The sequence below is a fragment of the Salmo salar genome, chromosome 06 (genome assembly GCF_965601325.2).
Source record: "Salmo salar chromosome 06, fSalSal1, whole genome shotgun sequence".
Taxonomy (NCBI): Eukaryota; Metazoa; Chordata; class Actinopteri; order Salmoniformes; family Salmonidae; genus Salmo; species Salmo salar.
In genome coordinates this window covers 85,018,778-85,040,336 of record NC_138296.1, presented here as the reverse complement: position 1 = coordinate 85,040,336, position 21,559 = coordinate 85,018,778, and the positions used below count along the sequence as shown (strand labels likewise).

The window sequence follows — 21,559 nt, the reverse complement described above, 5'->3', positions numbered from 1 at the left end:
AGGGCAGGACTGGCTACTACTGCTAGGATTAGATCCCATGTCTGCACACCAGAGACATGTCAGAGATTATTACACTGGCCTGTAATCACAACCTGACCTATAAAATATGACGTTCTGTTGCCTCTGCTCTGAGCAGCAAGAAGACACACATAATGTCCAACTGTGTATTTCAGAAACTAAACCCATTCTGTCAGGGTGAGGGTAAGGCCATGGTTCAGGGTAGCATCGTCTATGTTTTCGGCTGTTGGTCAATTACACCTAGCCTACATATTCAGGCATTTTGAGATATTTTTACGTGGACAGGTAACTCCCAAAAATATCTGACCTGATCCATTAATAAAATTAGGATTTTGTTTTTTGTGGGGTGCCTCAGTAAAGACCAACATTTTTCATTTAGGGAGGAGACTTTCATTTAGATGTACAAAATGACAGAAATGAATCCCTCTCCCAATCCCTCCCCACATCCCCATTGCATGATGGCAGGGAGTGCAAACAATGAAGAAGATCCCTTACACTTTGTTTTACATTCAAAAACTCCCGCACAAGCAATATTGATTTATCCTTACATCAATGAACTGCTGTAACACATTTGGATAAAACTTCTATGATTTATTTGCATATACAGTAGAACTGCATACAATATAATATACTTAACATAATATAACATCTTGTGAAACTCTTAACCCTCCTGTTGTGTTCGTTTCATGTTAATTCATTCTGTGTTCCCGGTCCAAAATGACCGCCCCATTATAGCTGATTATAAATCCATAATAATACATATATTTTCACCTAATGTTGTGTTAGATCTTTTTATCAACATAGGTTCTTGTGAACATTACAAGTTTTGAACTTCTATTTGCTATGTATGGCCTGTAGGCCTCATTGACTTGAGCACATACAACTCGTTTTTGAGTTTAAAAAAAGCATAATGTATGGATTAATTTGACTATAACAAATACTCAGATGAAACATATTGTGCTATTTATCACAGACTACTTTGTGTCAAAGTTAAACAAGGACTCTCTCCTCCTCACCAGTGTCATGATCAAAGATATGATCAAGAGCCTCACATACAGTATATCGTTTGGTCATTGTGCTGCCACAGAATGAATTGTGAGCAAGGCCTCAAAAAAGCTTTATATACCAGAGCTGCTAGAAAAGTTCTATATATTATGGAAACAATGTAGCGATTGTTTGTGAGAATGCCAACAGGTGTGGTTCCCGTGGTGGAAAGATTCTATTGGGGAAAGGTTCCCGTGGGGGTTGCCATGGAAGCCAAGAATAGGGAGTGAGGTGTGTGTGTGTGTGCTCAAACACACATGCATGTGGGGGTCTGGGAGAGGAAGTGTATCCATCTGATGAATGGGCATGTGACTGAGCTCAGTTTTATACACTAATTGTAGTGTCATACATTCATTTCTAATGACCGGTCAATGACTGGTAACATCACAGGTGTACAAAAGGTAAATAAAACACCCAAAATGTAATGAAAATCATCAAAATGTATTTTGTGTGTTCAGATGCCCTGTGTGGACAAAGTCATGGAACCTTATATGACAAACAGATTAAATGAGCTACATTTTTCAGAGAAAACTTGTAAATCGGTCCAATTCGACCAGAACACAGCAGGAGGGTTAAAGAAGAAACAGCTTGAATCTTGAATGGTTTTAGGGGGAAATCATCCCCGTAATCCGTACTCCACAAATCCCTAACAGGTCAATGAGCTTTTTATCTTGTCATGGCCTGCCAGCTTAGGTAGTCTACTCTTTAAGATCCTCAACATTTTTCAGAACCTTTACATCAGGATTAAAGACAGTTCGAACACTTCAAATGAGTACACATTCATAAATCAGTATGATTTTCTATCTAAATGTCAAACAGAAAATGTACCATGTAAAAAAAGAGTTTATTTCACACTGAAGTGTCCCCCCAACCGCATCTCAACCAACCAAAACACATAGACATGATGCCATCTTGTGTGAACAGGTGGTACTGCAAGCCACAATGAAACGACTTCCCAAGTTATCTGATGGCGTTGATCCTACCATCTCAAAATAAATAATGCCTATCTCAGTTCCAATAACAAGACCTACCCAAAATGTATATTGTTTTAGCTATAACCAACTAGCACCATAATGCCATGGCCAGCCAGAGTGTTGCAATAAAGACACATTTGCATTAGTGTATACTTTGTGTGTGAAACAGAAGTACCGACTGCTGTCATATTTACATATTCATAATGCAGGCAACACAAACATGCAATATCACACTGTAAATAGGCAGATTGTTGAAACCAATTAATACACCACACGTACATTACTGTATAGTACAAAGTCATTAAACCATATAACACCATCTATAAAAGCCACTTCAAGAAAATAAGACAGAATAGAAAGGCAGAAAAATATACATAATAAAAAGGTATATTCTGCAGTTCAAAAAGCTAATGTTGGAGAGTAGAGGAGAATGGTAAATATAAGTAAGATACGAGTGTGTGGAGAACTGTGATTAGAGTCGTTATACCGTAAGTAGGTGAATGTCCCAAGTCTTTTACCTGTGGGTTTGCAGGTGTGTCTTCAAATGGCCTGCCTGGGTGAAAGACTTTCCACACACGGTACACTGAAACGGCCTCTGGCCTGTGTGGATAACATAGTGTCTTTTCAATTTCGAGGGAGCCTCGAAGCTTTTGAAGCAGATAGCACACCGATATGAGCTCGCCTGCCTCTCTTCAGCTGAATGTCTTGGAGAACACCTGTGATGATTCAGTTTCCCCTTGGTGGTAAAACACTGACTACAGTCTGGGCAGCCGTGAAGGTCGTTGGGAGGTTCCGACTTGTATGTAACATTAAACTCTGACCTAAGCCCAACCTCCAACCTTTCCTCCTCTTTAGCTCCATATTGTGAATTAGTGCTAGGAGATTCTAAAGGGCATTGATACAGATTTAACTTGTGATTCACATCAACTGGTATTTCCGGTTGGTCACTGTGGCTGGGTCCTGGTTCCTCCAGGTAAGGAAGACGGTGGGTAGCAATTGGATATGTCTGTTTGTTATTTGCGGTTTCTTGGTGATATGGATAGGGGTTTAACCAGTTGGGAATCAGGGGGTGGTTTTGCTGTCCATAATATTCATCCGAGGGAAACTTGTCCACATGTTTCTCTTCAGCAATATTCCAAGTGCTCTTTGTCAGTTGAGGAGGCGAGATACATTTCTGCTCCACTAGGCAGTTATTTTCTGACTTCATGCTTTTTATGTCTTCTGACTGTTCAGGGGTTGGGGTTGTTTCATTCTTTCTGATGATTTCTGTTGATTGGTTCGTGCTTTCTGTTGAACAGTAGTGAGATAAGGATTCACCACCATTACTATTTTGTATGTTATTTCCAAAAGTTTGACTTGGGCCTGGTTCATCTGGATGAAGACTTGCTGCAAAGATGTGTCCCTCCGAAACAACCCCAGCCTCAGGGGGAATGTTGTCCAGTTGAGCCAAGTTAATGTTCCTCTGTTGACCATCCTCATGCAGTGTGGTCTTACTATTGTGGACCTTCATGTGAGACTGTAGGTGGCAGAGCTGTCTGAAGGACTTACTACAGACGGCACATCTGAAAGGCTTGATGCCCATGTGGACCAATAGATGTCGGGAGAGTTTAGAAGGATAGTCAAACTTCTTTAGACAGGCCATGCACTGGTACCCCCCCAATTTCCTAGGTGCAACAGAAGGCGGTGGTGGGCTGTTGTCGTTGTTTGTCAGGGGGCAGTCGGATTGAGTTGGAAGGACAGCAGAGACATCACTGTCACGTGTTGTCTTCTGACTCCTATTACAGAAGACTATGTCCTTTTCATTTGAAGATGGGGTCCTTTTTGGTCTTGAGAAAGACTTGGTCTCTCGGTCTTCACTATGACTAGTAGAGGGTTTAGCCTCTTTCCTTTGTTCATGAACAGACTGGTGCACCTTCAGATGAGCTTTTTGTCTAAATGTCTTGAGACAAGTGGGGCACTGATAGGACCTCTGTCCTGTATGGATCAGGGAATGCCGCTGTAGCTTGGATGGAGCATCAAAGCGCTTTGAACAAATTGGGCAACAATAACGCCCTCTGCCATGGATTGTGGGTTTGTTTTGAAAGATGCAACTCCTTTGTTTAGATATGCCTACCAGTGATTGGTGTGTTGGTGTGCTTTCAAACACATCACTGGTATTTGTGTAGTCTGTGTTATGTCCTTGTCTGAGAGACACAGGCTCCGCTGCAGACTTCCTGTTTACTGTATCACAGTCCAATCCAGGTAGCAGCTTCCTACTGGGGTTCCATGTAGGTTGTTGAGCACCATAGTTGTAGAGACTGTCAGTGGAGCAATGACTTAAGGTAGGTCTGACAGGTAGAACATACTGGCTTAGAAAACAACCAACATCACTGATGTCTCTGCTGCCTTCCTGAGGTTGAGAAACTTGGTCTAAATGTTCACTTTGATTTCTCCTCATCTCAGAAACAGACTCGTCCTTTAATAGAATAACCCCTGGTTGGTCGGGAGCATCTTCTACACTTTTCAAAACATTGTCGCTTTTTACGTGGTGAGCCTTCATGTGATTCTGTAAGTGGCAGAGCTGTCTGAAAGACTTACTACAGACGGTGCATCCGAATGGCTTGATGTCCATGTGGACCAATAGATGTCGGGAGAGTTTGGAGGGATAGTCAAACTTCTTTAGGCACAGCATGCACTGATTTTCCCTTACCTTACCTGTGTTTGTACGGTCAGTGCGATTAGACACAGATGGCTTATTGTTTCTGTCTGAGGAGCGAGTGAGGTCAATGTCCTGTGACGCATGCTTTGCACTGTTATGCCATTCTTCAGATAAGCTGTCTAAACCTTCAACAACATGTATTTGACTCTTTTCATTCAGCTCTGTATTGTACACTATAGCATTTTCAGAGTTTGAGAAATCTACTTGGGATGCATGGTCAGTGTGAGTTGGAAGGCAGGCCTTACTCGTATTATCTAACTTATCAGGGTGCACAGCAGTATCTGGATCTTGATGAGTTCGCTGGTGGACTATCAAATGTCTCTTCTGTTTAAATCTCCTGCCACAAATGTTACATGGATAGTTCCTTGGCCAGGGTTTTGACCTCTGGGGTTGAGAGAAAGATTTGAGACTTCTAGACTTGGCGACCCCTGAGTGAATGCTGTAGTGTACCTTAAGATGGGCCAGCTGCCTAAAAGCACGACGGCATAGGTAGCACTGAAATGGTTTCTGGCCTGTGTGAATCAGGCAGTGCCTCTTTAATTTGGACGGTGCGCTGAAGCACTTAAAACACTCAGGGCATTTATGAGAGTTTGAATTCTCAATTATTTTTGTATGTTTGTCCACTGTTTCATCTCTGGAGGATCTATCCTCATCCAGTGTCTGTTTCTCAGGTTCACTCCAGTCATCGTGGTCCCTGATTGGCTCCTCTTCTGTGTGCTGCTTCTCAAACCTTTCGACCTCGGAGTGTGGGGGATATAGTTCAGCGATACAGCGAGAGGAACAGAGAGAGTTTTCCTCAATTATGTGGACAGGTGCAGTAGGCCTGATGTCTACCTCCAATGTGTCCTCTGCACCGACTGGGTCCAAGGAGCCTGTCTGCAAACATGCTTTTGAGTTGTCTAGCTTTAATGGAGGGGTATTTTCATATCCACTTGGATGCAAGCTAGACTTTACATTCATCTTCTTCTGTTCAGTTCGTTTTGGATAAAGATGTGTGTTAAGATGGAGTTTCAGGTGTGCTAGTTGCCGAAATGCCTTTTCACAGAGGTGACACCCAAATGGTCGTTGTCCTGTGTGTGAAAGGATGTGCCTCTGTAGCTTGGATGGGGCGGAAAAACATTTCAAGCATGTGACACACTGATAATTCCTGCCCTGTGGCGTCTTCTCCATAACACCAAAGGCCTCCTGTGGTCCATGTTGCCTGGATAGCATTGTGTCTACTAACATCATTCTAGTTCCGCCGTGGCACATCCCAGCTGCCAATACGGGAGGACAACATCTGTAGTGAACAAATCATTTAGTCATTTACAAATATTGTTATGTATTATAGAGTATGTAAACTAAGGGGTCCTTATTACAGTGTAATTACATATGTCATTACACTGTAACAAGTAATGTAATTAATTGTAATAATTCATAGTTACACTGTAACAAAAACATGTAACTGGTGGTAACTGCAGTCTGTAATTACAGGGGTGTAAAAACAAATGAGTGTTACCATGCTTGTTACCAATGTTCAAGTTTCCGATAGCATCCCAACGCACCATATTTCAGCCTGTACAAACCACATGATAAGGGTTAGCCAATTGAAAACCGACCACCTCATTGACACAACTCTACAATAAAGGGCTCTGGATTCTGATGCCCAGGCGCAATGGCAAAAACGGGTTCACAAAAGAAATATCTGACATGCTACAGGCATCTTCTTTTTTTAAAGCCCATAACCATGTGTGTGAGCTGAATACTTTTGTTTCACAGTACGTTTAAGACTATGAAGAAACACTCTATGTGACCCTGATTTAGCCCACTGCGGTAAAAGGTTATTAACCATCAATTAAACATTTTTAGACACATTAATAAAAAGTGAAGTTTAAAGTTGTTACATAGTCATTTGTGCTTGCCAAATTGTAAGCCTTTTAAGCTTAGTTGAATAATAGTTTATGAATGAACTTAAAATGGTCATAACGCAAAATCTTATTCTGTCATGTAACCTTGCAAGGGTTTCACTGTTGAGGAACATTCTCACTTTTGGATGGGATGCATTGGAGCAATTATTTATTTATCCCAGGAATTAAGGCATCATGTCAAGACCGCAATGATTTATACATACTGCATCATTGCAAGATCTGTCCATCTGCGCAACACGCTCGACATAACAACGACCTCGAACATGCCCACATGTGCTGATACAGTGCGCATAGAACAGGGTCAAGAAGAATGTCAGTGTGCAAAATACAGACATGAAAGATTGCCGCAAAAGATACAAGTGTTGTAGGTTAAAAAACGTCAATACAGAAGAGAGAAAGTACGTTTTCCATGCAATTTGTTCTAGCTTTTTGGAATACATGAATTCGGCTGGACAATTTAACATAGGTAGTTCGCTAGCATTTTCTAGCTAGCCTATTGTTGTAGGTACACAATAATTACAAGTACACCAAGATGAACTTCATTTTAACTAGCTAGATCCTGTGTAACACCTAGTAATTTCATTGTACTTCTACAGATATTACATGTACTCTGTGGTGTACCAGTGTGTTTATCCTCCCACTTGGATGGCACTTCCAGAAGCCTTAAAATAAGGGCCAGGTTGTCAGGAACATTAGGAACAGCTTCCTAATATTGAGTTGCACTCCCTTTTGCCCTCAGAACAGCCTCAATACTCATACCCCATTCAAAGGCACTTAAATATTTTGTCTTCCCCATTCACCCTCTGAATGGCACACATACACAATGCATGTTGTCTCAAGGCTTAAAAATCCTTCTTTAACCTGTCTCCTCCCCTTGATCTACACTAATTGAAGTGGATTTAACAAGTGACATAAATAACTTTACCCTGGACTGACCTGGTCACTCATGAAAAGCGCAGGTGTTCCTAATGTTTTGTACACTCAGTGTATAATTACACGTTAATTACAAGTGCCCCTCAAGATACACTTCATGTTTACAAGCAAAATCCTGTGTAGCACCTTGTAAATACATTGTACTTATGCAGATATATCATGTACTCTGTATGGTACTTATGGGTTTATCATAATGGGTAACATATGCATTCATTATGAGTTCTTTTTTTTATTATAATTTTAAATAATATTGCGTGACTTACAGGGTTAAGTGCCTTGCTCAAAGGCACATTGATACATTTTTCACATAGTCTGTTCGGGGATTCGAACCAGCAAACGTTAAGTTACTGGCTAACCACTAGGCTACCTGCCGCCATCTGGGATGACACCCGTATGGTAGACCCCAGTCAGTGAGGTTGACCTATCTATATTTGATCTGTTTTTGTAAACTCAACCATGTTAATTAACCCAGATGGTACACTTTTTGGGGGCAAGTGCTAGCAAAAACATTGAGTGGTGATTTTAAAGAGTGCGCATTCACGGGTAGGTAATTATAGCCTATTGAGCCTCCAATTGTTTAAATCTCGCAACACGCAGCGCATCTGTCCACAAGCAATTACGACCTTATGACGGTTATTATTGAACCGGATGCAGCTGAGAAGAAAATAAACCCTTATTTGATGTTAAACCACTGTAATTACAGACTGCAATTACCAACAGTTACATGATGTTATTACAGTGTACCTATGAGTTATTACAATCAACTAACGTTACAATGCTTGTTACAGTAGTAGTTACACTGTAATAAGGACCCCTTAAAATGAAGTGTTACCAAATAATATCCAATAGAATAACATTTTTACAAACATTTGCTAGCTAGCTAGCCAACAAGGGAGGCTGGTTACTTTTGAAACAGAGCTAGCTAGCTAACGTTAGCTACCCACAAATGTATCTATGAAACAAAATTCATTCGATTAATTTCTGCCAACTCACCTTATGGCAACCTTTAGAAATGGCTAAATCACGCCCCACAAGCTATTAAGTAACAAATACTGTTATTATTTGACAAAATAAGCATTTAGCTTGCTATCTAGCTAACGTTATGCTAAAACGTTCACTTTCTCCAAAACAAGCCTTCAACTGACGTCTATTATAAGTGCACGGGCGGAAACGTTATCGCAATTCTAGGTTCCTAGGTTTATAATCCACTGCGGAATGCATGGTGAATTGCTCAGAAAATGTAAATATGATCAGATTCGCGGATAAATCTGATTGTGTGCAATAATCGTGGTGAGCTATGGGTCCGATTTGATGGTAGGTATTTGTATATATTTTTAAGCATAATATTAACATAATATGTAAGATAATATTATATTCTTCTACTCTAAATATTCTATAGAATATAACATAAAAGGTTAGCATGTGTCACGTCCTGACCAGTGGCAGGGGGTGTTTGTTTAGGGTGTTTCGGGGTTGTTTGGGTTATGTTCTATGTTAGTGTATTTCTATGTTATTTCTAGTTGGTCTATTTCTATGTGGTGTTTATTGGGTTGTCCTTCAATTGGAGGCAGCTGCTTCTCGTTGCCTCTGATTGAAGGTCCTATTTATAGGGGTGTTTGTTCTATGGGGGTTTGTGGGTAGTTATTTCCTTGTTTAGTGTTTGTTGCACCTGACGGGACTGTTTGGAGGCATTTGTTTTTGTATACGTGTTTATTTTGTTTTTCCTTCTTCAAATAAAAAAAGATGAGTATACATTTTCCCGCTGCGTTTTGGTCCACTCCTTATGACAATCGTGACAGCATGGAATATAATATAAAAACAAGAAAAGCAATCTAACAGGGAGGCTCAACTTTTTAGTCTTATATCTCATAAATTATAGAAATGCAGAGCAAGGCTGTCCCCAAGTCCTGCCGTTGTTGTTGAGACATCAATATAAAATATTCAGTAGCCTAATCTGATTTACTCCTGAAAGTTCACACTGACAATAGAATATAATATCTTAGAAGCATGCCTTGGGTGATGCATGCACCATTTTCCTAGCCTGGTCCCAGATCTGTGCTTTTGCCTACGACATTGTCAAGCTAAATGTTTGGCATGATAGCGAAGACAGGTCGGCATCCAGGCTACCATTTTCCTATAATTTTCCGAAGAATAGATATGTATTACCATCCAAAACAGTAGCATTGAAATGTAGCCAATTCCTTTCAGTTCTTCTGTTGAGATACCATTTATCCCATTGACAGTTAAAGGGGTCAAAGCCATACTATTAACCACTGTGGAACACTTGCAATGAGCTGGAAGTCAAATCAGTCATAACAGTTGCATAAACAGTGACAGAGAAAGAACATCATGTGTGCGTGGTCAAAAGCCTCCGGAGTCCTCAGGGCATTTAACAGTAGAGGGGAGGTGAGATGTGTGTGTTTTAATAGATTTTATTTATTTGTGCAATTTTGTATTTGAATAGCCTCAACCCCCATGGCTAATGAGGGGTCTAATTACCTCTGATTAGCATTCTGGGGAAATAAAAACACAGAACGTTTCTGGAATTGCCATTTAAACGTCACATCTCCATATTTTTTTTATGAGCGATCATTTTACCACTTAGATTTACAATTTTGCTTTCAGCCTGACATATGAGCGGTCTACAGTAAGTATATTCAAAGATGTAACGGCTGTCGGGAGAGAGAGTAGACCAAGGCGCAGCGGAGTTAGTGTTCATCATGATTTTAATTAACGTAAGAACACTATACAAAACTGAACAAAAACACCACAGCAAAACAGTCCTGTTAGGAAATAATCTAACAGAAACAATTACCCACCAAACCCCAACGGAAAAACAGGCACTTATCAGCTGTGCCTGATTGGAAGCCACACGGCCAAAATCAATGAAACAGACAACATAGAAAATGAACATAGAACGCCCACCCAATGTAACACCCTGGCCTAACCAAAATAAAGAACAAAAAACCCCTCTCTATGGCCAGGGCGTTACAAAACAGTAGGACATTAACAATACATTATTTTTGTTGTTGTTGACAAATTCAAAGTGGGATTTTGATTTCCAGTGAAAAAGATCTCCCTGCTCCGCTCCCTCTGCAACCTGCCCATGGGACATGACAAGCCTGGACCCATCGCTTTCCCCGCTCAGTCCGTATCTCTGTGGAATGATGCAAATGATGACAAATTCCTTCATTCCTCATCATGCATGTGCAGCTAATCTGCGTAACACACAGGGATGGGCAGATCTTGGCACTTGGCTGAGGGCCAGGCTGACTGATTGATTGAATCCCAGAGGGTTGGCTCCGTCCCCTGGACTGTAACATGCTGCACCATCTCCTCAAGCAGGGTTCTATTGACTCTGATGCCGAACCCAAAGCTCCTCTGGTACGGAGTGATGAAAACACATTATTCCCATTAGCCACAGAATACGTCTGTCGATTCCATTCATATTACATTATTGTGTGGTTGGTTGTACATGGTGATTGACATGGCTGGTGATGTAAATCAAATTTATTTATAAAGCCCTTCTTTCATCAGCTGATGTCACAAGGTGCTGTACAGAAACCCAGCCTAAAACTCCAAACAGCAAGCAATTCAGGTGTAGAAGCACGGTGGCTAGGAAAAACTCCCTAGAAAGACTAGAACCTAGGAAGAAACCTAGAGAGGAACCAGGCTATGAGGGTTGGCCAGTCCTCTTCTGGCTGTGCCGAGTGGAGATTGTAACAGAAAATGGCCAAGATTTTCAAATGTTCATAGATGACCAGCAGGGTCAAATAATAATAATCACAGTGGTTGTCGAGGGTGCAACAGGTCAGCACCTCAGGACTAAATGTCAGGTGGCTTTTCATAGCCATTCAGAGTATCTCTACCACTCCTGCTGTCTCTAGAGAGTTAAAAACAGCAGGTATGGGACAGGTAGCACGTCTGGTGAACAGGTTAGGAATCCATAGCCGCAGGCAGAACAGTTGAAACTGGAGCAGCAGCACGGCCAGGTGGACTGGTGACAGCAAGGAGTCATCAGGAGTCATCATATTGTCTGTGTTTGTGTGTTTATATATATATTTTTATTTTTTATAATTTTTTATTTTTATTGAACCTTAATTTAACTAGGCAAATCAGTTAAGAACAAATTCTTATTTACAATGACGGCCTACCCCGGCCAAACCGGACGACGCTGGACCAATTGTGCGCCGCCCCATGGGACTCCCAATCACGGCCGGATGTGATACAGCATGGATGTGTGTGTGTATGTGTGTGTGTCTGTGTGTGTGTTACTTCATTTAATGTCACATTTTAGCTCATTGAAGTAAACACATGAGACGTATATCTCTTGCCTCAAAGCTTAACCAGGGATGTACAACATGTTTTTTAACAGGCTTTTTAATCCACAGATGAGGACACATATTCATCACCAGGTGGCAGTAGTAAGTCACAGAGCAGTTTGTGCCACATAAATTACAGACAAAGGCATTGCCTCATTCAGAATACTGGAGAGAGGCAATACAATTTTGCACAGAAAGTAACCATCACTTTAGATGCTATTACTGTTACTAACTGTTCAGTTTTGTAGTATTTGATCACTGTCATAGCCAGGGACCATTCTGTAATTGGAAACACAATCACTAATTCAAAATGTATCACGAATACAATTCTACCAAGACAGTAGACAGCTTCACTAGGGACATTTGTTTTGTCCAGGTGCTACCTAGCCTACATTTATCCAGACAGTATCAACTTGTGCTTGTCCCTCCAATTAATTCCTGTCCACGACCGGTCTAATTTCTCCCGACATGGCAGGACAGGGCTTGGCCTGTGATGAATGTGACATTAACAGGAGATGAAGCCGAGGAGATGCGACGCCTCCAGTCCAATAGTGGCATTTGTCCATGGTATGACCATCTTGAAACAATCAAGGCTTATACTTTTAGGGGTTAAGGAACCTTCTGTCTTATGTAACCATACCAAGCATAACATATCGTTCTAATTACGCTGTCACTGATTTACTTTTACTATGTTACCTCTAGTCCTTGAGGCCAGGCTGGCCAGCGGCAGAGTTGGGGCCACTGACTAAAATGAATGACAACGTTGGCCCCGTCTTTGTTTCTCTGTGTGACTGCCCTGTGCCAAACACAGTCCCCAAACATGACCCATCTCACGTCAATTCAACGTCTGTTCCATGTTGATTCAACATCATTTAATTGAAATGACGTGGAAAATGTTTTGATTTAACCAGTGTGTGCCCAGTGGGACATTAACCCCGACAAATCTGTTCACATTATGCACAATGACATGTGATTATTGGACACAGAGGCCTCATATACCTTGGATTGTTGTTAAGTTCAATGCTAAGGTCATAAAGGCAAAACTGAGGGTGGCTATAATTCTATACCATTTAAAAAGAGAAAATGATTGGATGTGTAGGCTAGGCTATATATTGCTGCTCTAACGGCTAGCTATAGTTTGATTATGTGAGGTAAATTACACACAACATTTGGTCAAGGTTTTGCTATCCTCCCCTACACCAAATGTCTTCCTTTGTTTCCTCACAAACCTTTATGAAACCACACTGGCTACACCAAGGTTACAATAACTGTGATCTGTATACCTCTCTCTCTCTCTGTGTGTGTGTGTGTGTGTGTGTGTGTGTGTGTGTGTGTGTGTGTGTGTGTGTGTGTGTGTGTGTGTGTGTGTGTGTATAGCTTAGCCTAGCCTAGAATTTTAGGATCACCACAGTTTGTAATGAAGAAATGAAATAACCTTAAGCTCAATGCACTGCTGCACAGAAAATGGTTTCTATCTGACAAATGAGTTGGCTGTGGCTGGGGCAGGCTCAGATGGGGGGGGGGGGGGGGTTAGGCTGCTTGTATCAGGCTGCTGGGATGCAGCTCATTCCCGGGTCATACATCATCCTGCTGACACATCCACTTAAATCAGAACCATTCACATACAGATGGAATCCTCTGTTTGATCATGGATCAGCCTATTGTTATACAATATATGCTCAGTGGAAGAAAGAGTGTGTGTGTGTGTTTGTGTGTGTGTGTGTTTTACATTTCCGCATTCCAGCCTGTGTGTGTGTGTGTGTGTGTGTGTGTGTGTGTGTGTGTGTGTGTGTGTGTGTGTGTGTGTGTGTGTGTGTGTGTGTGTGTGTGTGTGTGTGTGTGTGTGTGTGTGTGTGGTGCGTGTGTGTGTGTGCGTGCGTGTGTGTGTGCGTGCGTGTATGTGTTTTAAAATGAATCCATTCCAGAGTGTTTGTTTGTGTGTGTGTGTGTGCGTGCGTTTGTTTGGTTTAACTATCCTTGTGAAGACCAGAAGTCCTCATAGGATAGTTAAACAAGGAAAATACGGACAGGTGGGGACATTTCGCCGGTCCCAACAAGGAAAAAGGTTATTTTAAGCTCAGGGGTTAGGTTTAGGTTTAGGTTTAGGGATTAAGGTTACTACAAGCTTCACTCCGTTGATTTATGTGTGTCCATGCGTTCATGCAGTGGTGGTAAAAGTTCCCAATTGTCATACTTGAGTAAAAGTAAAAAATATGTTAATAGAAAATGACTCAAGTAAAAGGGGAAGTCACCCAGTAAAATACTACTTGAGTAAAAGTCTAAAAGTGTTTGGTTTTAAATATACTTGAGTATTAAAAGTAAAAGTATAAATAATATCAAATTCCTTATATTATAAGTTAAGAATCATAAATTACCAAACCCGTTCTCAGGAATGGATAACATTAGAGATCCCTTCAGTCTACACAGATTTGGGAAAATCTGCATTTAGATTTTTTGCCACTAATTTCTGGAACAATCTGCAGAGTTCACTGCAGTTAGATGTGCTGGTGCCATTATTTTACATTATTGATTGAGGACCTCTATGTAGTTGAATGTGATTGCTTTTCTTAAATATGTTTATTTTGGTTTATTTTGTGCTGAATTATATTGTTTTATACACATATATGTGTGTTGTTTTATAGTTCTGTTTTTATTGTAATGTATACAGGGCTCTCTTGTAAAATAGATTTTTAATCTCTATGTGACTCCCTGTTTAAATAAAGGTGAAATAAATATTAAGCAAACCAGAAGGTACCGTTTTCAAGATTAAAAAAAAATATATATGGATAGTCAAGGGCACACTCCAACACTCCGACATCATTTACAAGCGAAGCATGTGTGTTTGGATGGTCTGTCAGATCAGAGGCAGTAGAGATGAGGGATGTTCTCTTGATAAATGTGTGAATTGGACCGTTTTCCTGGCATGCTAAGCTTTCAAAATGTAACAAATACTTTTACATGTCAGGGTTAATGTATGGAGTAAAAAGTACATTATTTGCTTTAGGAATGTAGTGAAGTAAAAGTAAAAGTTGTCAAAAGTATAAATAGGAAAGTAAAGTACAGATACCCTAAAAAATGATTTAAATAGGACTTTGAAGTATTTTCACTTAAGTACTTTACACCACTGTGTGTGCTTGAGTTGGGTGGAATTTTTGGAGCAGCAGACACCTTTTGGTAACATGATATCGTCTCCGGTCCCACTCCCATGCACAAGGGGGAGGTAGCAGAGTTCATTTGTTATTTCACTTTGTGAAAGCAAGGAAGACCTTCCCTTGTAGTACTAGCTAGCTGGCAGCCTGGCTAAAAACATAGCAAACTAGTGTATTCACTCTATCAGCTAAAAATAGAATGTCATCATGTTTTGGTCATGGAGAAAATAGCACATGGCTAGCAGGTTACACTATTTCACAATAGCCTATAATCACTAGTTATTACTTCTAAACCAAATTCCTTTTTGGGTGGATTCTTGTTGTTTGGTTTACTGTTTGAACAGTTGCTGAGATTATATTTAGTTATCAATGCAAAATAGGCTACTTTGATGAATAGCCTATATAGCCTATAGATTAGATCAAGGAACCAAGCGACAACACGGCTGCGAAAGTAATGATATGGCACGTCTCCATTTTCAGGTAGTATAAAACTATGTAAAATTCTGGAGAGTATTACAAGGAGCCGTCCCTTTTGTGACAAAAAAACGCCATTGCGACACTGCGCTATGCTCCGTACCTTCTGTCTCTCTAACGTGTTCCATCTCTGTAGGGAAATAGGATTTTGAATGGGAATCAATTGTTTGTTTGCCACAAGGATAGTGAAACAAACATGTGTGTGTGCAGGTTTAAAACAGATTCCATAAAATCTATGGTGGTCCTCTGTAGCTCAGTTGGTAGAGCATGGCGCTTGCATTGCCTGGATAGGGGGTCGATTCCTGGGACCACCCATACATAAAAATGATATGCACGCATGACTGTAAGTCGATTTGGATAAAAGTGTCTGTTAAATGGCATATACTGTATTTCTTAAGAAAAATCATCCAATATCCCGACGACTCTGGTTTAGTGTCAATACTAACTCAGAGCACAGAGCTCATTACCATCGGTGTATATTTGTAAGTCTCTCATGCATTGAGCCAGCATATCCCAGATGCTGTGGAGTCATCTGTCCTCCATGCCTCCCATGCCCCCCCCTGTGGTGAGGGGAAATCAGCCTTCCCACTGCTGTCACTTCTCTGATCTCTCCTCTCTCCCCAGCCATGTCCAGTCTCCTCCCTAGCCCTCTCCCCAGCCATGTCCAGTCTCCTCCCTAGCCCTCTCCCCAGCCATGTCCAGTCTCCTCCCTAGCCCTCTCCCCAGCCATGTCCAGTCTCCTCCCTAGCCCTCTCTCCAGCCTGCTCCCTAGCCCTCTCTCCAGCCTGTTCCCCAGCCATGTCCAGCCTGCTCCCTAGCCCTCTCTCCAGCCTGTTCCCCAGCCCATTACCCAGCCATGTCCAGCCTGCTCCCTAGCCCTCTCTCCAGCCTGTTCCCTAGCCCATTACCCAGCCATGTCCAGCCTGCTCCCTAGCCCTCTCTCCAGCCTGTTCCCTAGCCCATTACCCAGCCATGTCCAGCCTGCTCCCTAGCCCTCTCTCCAGCCTGTTCCCCAGCCCATTACCCAGCCATGTCCAGCCTGCTCCCTAGCCCTCTCTCCAGCCTGTTCCCCAGCCCATTATCATGTTTGACCCTACTGTAATAGATGGATGGATGGATAACCCTAAACCTAAACCTACCTCCAGATTTGATTTGAACTCCCATGCGGTTGATTTGGCTGGGTGACTTTAAGTTGACCGTGTCTCCAGTGTGTTTGGATGAGGGGTGTCTCCAGTGTGTTTGGATGAGGGGTGTCTCCAGTGTGTTTGGATGAGGGGTGTCTCCAGTGTGTTTGGATGAGGGGTGTCTCCAGTGTGTTTGGATGAGGGGTGTCTCCAGTGTGTTTGGATGAGGGGTGTCTCCAGTGTGTTTGGATGAGGGGTGTCTCCAGTGTGTTTGGATGAGGGGTGTCTCCAGTGTGTTTGGATGAGGGGTGTCTCCAGTGTGTTTGGATGAGGGGTGTCTCCAAGGTGTTTGGATGAGGGGTGTCTCCAGTGTGTTTGGATGAGGGGTGTCTCCAGTGTGTTTGGATGAGGGGTGTCTCCAGTGTGTTTGGATGAGGGGTGTCTCCAGTGTGTTTGGATGAGGGGTGTCTCCAAGGTGTTTGGATGAGGGGTGTCTCCAGTGTGTTTGGATGAGGGGTGTCTCCAGTGTGTTTGGATGAGGGGTGTCTCCAGTGTGTTTGGATGAGGGGTGTCTCCAGTGTGTTTGGATGAGGGGTGTCTCCAAGGTGTTTGGATGAGGGGTGTCTCCAAGGTGTTTGGATGAGGGGTGTCTCCAGTGTGTTTGGATGAGGGGTGTCTCCAGTGTGTTTGGATGAGGGGTGTCTCCAGTGTGTTTGGATGAGGGGTGTCTCCAGTGTGTTTGGATGAGGGGTGTCTCCAGTGTGTTTGGATGAGGGGTGTCTCCAAGGTGTTTGGATGAGGGGTGTCTCCAGTGTGTTTGGATGAGGGGTGTCTCCAAGGTGTTTGGATGAGGGGTGTCTCCAGTGTGTTTGGATGAGGGGTGTCTCCAGTGTGTTTGGATGAGGGGTGTCTCCAGTGTGTTTGGATGAGGGGTGTCTCCAAGGTGTTTGGATGAGGGGTGTCTCCAGTGTGTTTGGATGAGGGGTGTCTCCAGTGTGTTTGGATGAGGGGTGTCTCCAAGGTGTTTGGATGAGGGGTGTCTCCAGTGTGTTTGGATGAGGGGTGTCTCCAAGGTGTTTGGATGAGGGGTGTCTCCAGTGTGTTTGGATGAGGGGTGTCTCCAGTGTGTTTGGATGAGGGGTGTCTCCAGTGTGTTTGGATGAGGGGTGTCTCCAGTGTGTTTGGATGAGGGGTGTCTCCAGTGTGTTTGGATGAGGGTAAACAGTGGAGCCTGCTTGCCGTAGTAGTAGTGGCCCAGGGGAAGGGGCCTAATGTGGCCTGGGTGGTGATGCAGAGAGCTGCCTCTGGATCCCTGAGGGATATGAATGTTGATTCAACATGTGCTCAGCCTTGGATATTAAGTAATTGGACGTGGAGCAAATGTCAAGCGTTTGTTAATTTCGGTGTCATGCAGCTCCGGGTTTATGGGCTGTGATCAGACAGAGGGGTGAGTGGAGGGAGTGGAGGGAGCGATGGCTAAGGGGCTGATGAGGCGTGACCTTACGGCGGGGTGCTGAGGAGGAGTTGCTGCACACTACGCGGATACACCCCGGATCTTAGAGCAAATCAAGGTCTGCCGTAGTAGTTACAGCTGTATGTACCTGTTTCACACTGTTGTGTCAATCTGAACTGTGCTGACTCGGATTCTGTTTTCACATTGTCCTGTACAGCACTGTTCCAGCAACTATGGTGGATGTGTAACCAGACCAGCGCAGTACAGCTCTACTCGGTTCAGCTCGGCTCAACTCATTAGTGTGAAAATTATATTTTCAGTATACAGTACATCATACAAGGAGAATCTATAGCCAAAAGCCAATTCCACAGCCAATACCACAGCCCCTGATCCATCCATCCATCCATGCCAGGCGAAAGACAAGCTTTACCCTTCTCTATGTACCTTCAGATTATGGAACTGCATGCTTCTCCAGGTTTCTACCTCCATCTTCTCTGTTCAGTGTACTTTGAATGTGAACCTTGGTCTTCCTTTATTTCCCCCAGTTCAGTCTAATGAGTATCATCTCAGTCCCTGGATGCACCCTCTCTCTCTTTCTTTCTTTCTTTCTTTCTTTCTCTCTTTCTTTCTTTCTTTCTTTCTTTCTTTCTTTCTTTTTTCCCACCCCCTCTCGCTCTCTTTCTCTCTCTTTTCTTTCTTTCTTTCTATTCTTTCTCTCACTCTCCCTCTCGCTCTCTTATTCTCTCATTCTCTCTCTCTCTTTCTTTCTTTCTTTCTTTCTTTCTTTCTTTCTTCTTTCTTTCTTTCTTTCTTTCTTTTCTTTATTTCGCTCACTCTCATTCTCTCTCTCTTTCTTTTCTTTCTTTCTTTCTTTCACTCTCATTCTCTCTCTCTCTCTCTGTCTCTCTCTTCCTCTCTATCTCTCCTTTGTGCTGGCTGGACAGGTGTCTAACTGAATGATGAATGTCCCTGTTTCTCCCCATATAATTGGCTCCTGGCTGTTTGGCCCGAGTCTGGCTCAATGTCTGCCGGGGCGGCCACCTCCATCTGTCAATCACCAACCTGCTGCAGCCTGGCTGGACCTCTGATAGCTATGCTAATAACCAGCCTAACAGACGATTGGTTGGGACCTGCGACGGACCAAACAACCAAGCTAATCCATTACAGCTCTGACAGTAATAATCTCCCCCCAAACACAGGGTCCCGTGTGCTAAATGTTATTTGACCGTTCCTGTCACGTCTGCGCTGTCTGGGGAACCGGGCTGGATGATGGATGACCCGGACCAGAACCCCCTCTCATTCATTAACTGCTGTCTGACGCTGGGGCTCGTCTCGTTTTTGAAATTTGATGTTTCGTTGTGATCTTTAGATTACTTTAATTAAGATGTGTACCCACTATAACACTCACTAGAAGCATTGTAGGTGTGTGTGTGTGTGTGTGTGTGTGTGTGTGTGTGTGTGTGTGTGTGTGTGTGTGTGTGTGTGTGTGTGTGTGTGTGTGTGTGTGTGTGTGTGTGTGTGTGTGTGTGTGTGTGTGTGTGTGTGTGTGTAAAGCAAACCAGTTTAGGCACCACCTTTGCCCAATCCTGATAAGTCCATAACCAGTGACAAAAACCTTAAGGCCAGAACTACCGCAGCTCGTTATGTCACGCATCCCATGCAGTCCCTGCAGATTATTCTGTCAACGAGAGATTAGTGTGTGTGTGTTAGTATGTGCGTACTGTACATATGTGCATGTACTGTATGTACTGTACCTGTACTTGTGCATGTTTGTGTATTTCCCTGCATTTCATCTTAGCTCTGCCTCACATGTAAAACACGATCATAACAACAGGACATTGGTGTGATGAGTTATCGATGGTTACAATCGAGCAGCCTCGCCATCCTTACAAGTGGCGAGTGGATCGGCGGACATGTTTATTTTGGAGAGTAATTGCAGTACTGTGATAGATGTAATCAGAATCAAATGGCCTCACTTGACAAGGGCAAATCAACAGCTCCTGCACTCTGGGGCACACCCATTAACACCAATGGTTTATTTTATTTTCTCACTCAGCAGCTGTGGACTCTCACACTGGACCTTGGATAGAATTCCACTTCTCCGACAACCTGCATGAGAGAAATGTAATTATATTCATAAAGAGTCTTTGTCGAAAGGTTCAGAAAATCCAAGATTTAAAGAAGAAGAAGACTTTCCATGATCTGAAAATAAAATGTAGAACAAGATGTTAATTCAATAGTCCCAAGTCTTGACTTTTAAGTTGCAATTTTTTTTAACATTAACATTTAACATGAAAAGGGTATTGAGAAATGAAGTTTAAACTAAACCATATCAGAAACATGTCTTTGGAACAAATGCCTGTTTTGTTATGGTGCTCTCTCTGTGAAAAGGGAAAACGACCGTTCTGCATTTCTGTGTTGTCGGCTCCTGTGGAGATTTATGTGATGCGAGTGGTCTGGGCACGTTTCCTCTCTGTGATGACCCTGTCAGATCCCATCGCAGGTGGAGGGCAGAGGCATTTGTCACACGGACACGGCCGTGAGAGATTCTCACCACGGGATTTCATCCTATCCAAAAGAGGGGGAACTAATGTTTTTTGAGAATGGTGGTCACCCCTGACCCCTACCAGAGAGACTCTGTCTTGGGGCAGAGTAACCCAGAGAAGATGTAGAGATCAAACACAGCGGTACAGCACTACTCATCCAGGATCACAGAAACTGCAAACAATCCATGATTCAAGCTTGAGCCAAAATGGAGGAATCTGCTATATAATTTACTATGGTAAATGTAGAGATGAAATAGCCCCAGTCACCAGCATGAACTTGAGGCAAAATGGAAGAATCTACTGTGTATTTCACTATACGTATACACATATTCCTAGTGTCAATATCACCGCAGAGTGAAATGGTGATGGCGATGAACTACTCTGTGGATTAAGAGGGATAAGTTCCTGTTTATAAATACACTCTGGCCCAGTCCTCCTCTGGAGCCTTGTCCTCTGTCTCAACCCTGACTGTTCCCCCGTAGAGGCCCCATGTTACCTCTGTCTGCCTCGGCCATCCGTCAGGCCCGACCCAGACTTTGTCGTTGTAATGGAGAACCAGATGAGCTCAGCGAGGTCACCTGGTGCTCACACTCACTCCTATTTGGGGAGGGGGGGGGGGGGGTTATGTGTGTGTGTGTGTTGGGGGGGATTGTGTGTGTGTGTTGGGTGTGTGTGTGTTGGGGGGGATTGTGTGTGTGTTTGTGTGTGGGGGGAGGGGGGGGGGGGTTGTCCTGCAGGAAGGGGGGGTCCTGGCTCAGTTCAAGAGTGTGCGTTTGTGTTTTTGTGGGAGTGTTAAGTCTTTGCTTCTAATGCATGCTGGGAACATATGGACATTTGATTAATAGTTTAATTAAAAGTAAAATATTGTGTAACACTTGAACTGCAAGGACCTGAAAGCTAGAACATATAGGTATGAA

At 42.9% G+C, this 21,559-nt stretch overlaps 1 non-coding gene across 1 annotated transcript; it reads right to left on the bottom strand.

The window, feature by feature from the left end:
• Positions 1–588: 588 nt before the first annotated feature.
• Positions 589–8,729, bottom strand: LOC106608172 (uncharacterized). Its single transcript, XR_014392742.1, has 2 exons — positions 8,568–8,729; positions 589–6,013 (listed from the first exon to the last, which is right to left on the bottom strand). It is a non-coding gene; the product is annotated as an uncharacterized LOC106608172 (transcript).
• Between the last annotated feature and the right edge of the window lie 12,830 nt (positions 8,730–21,559).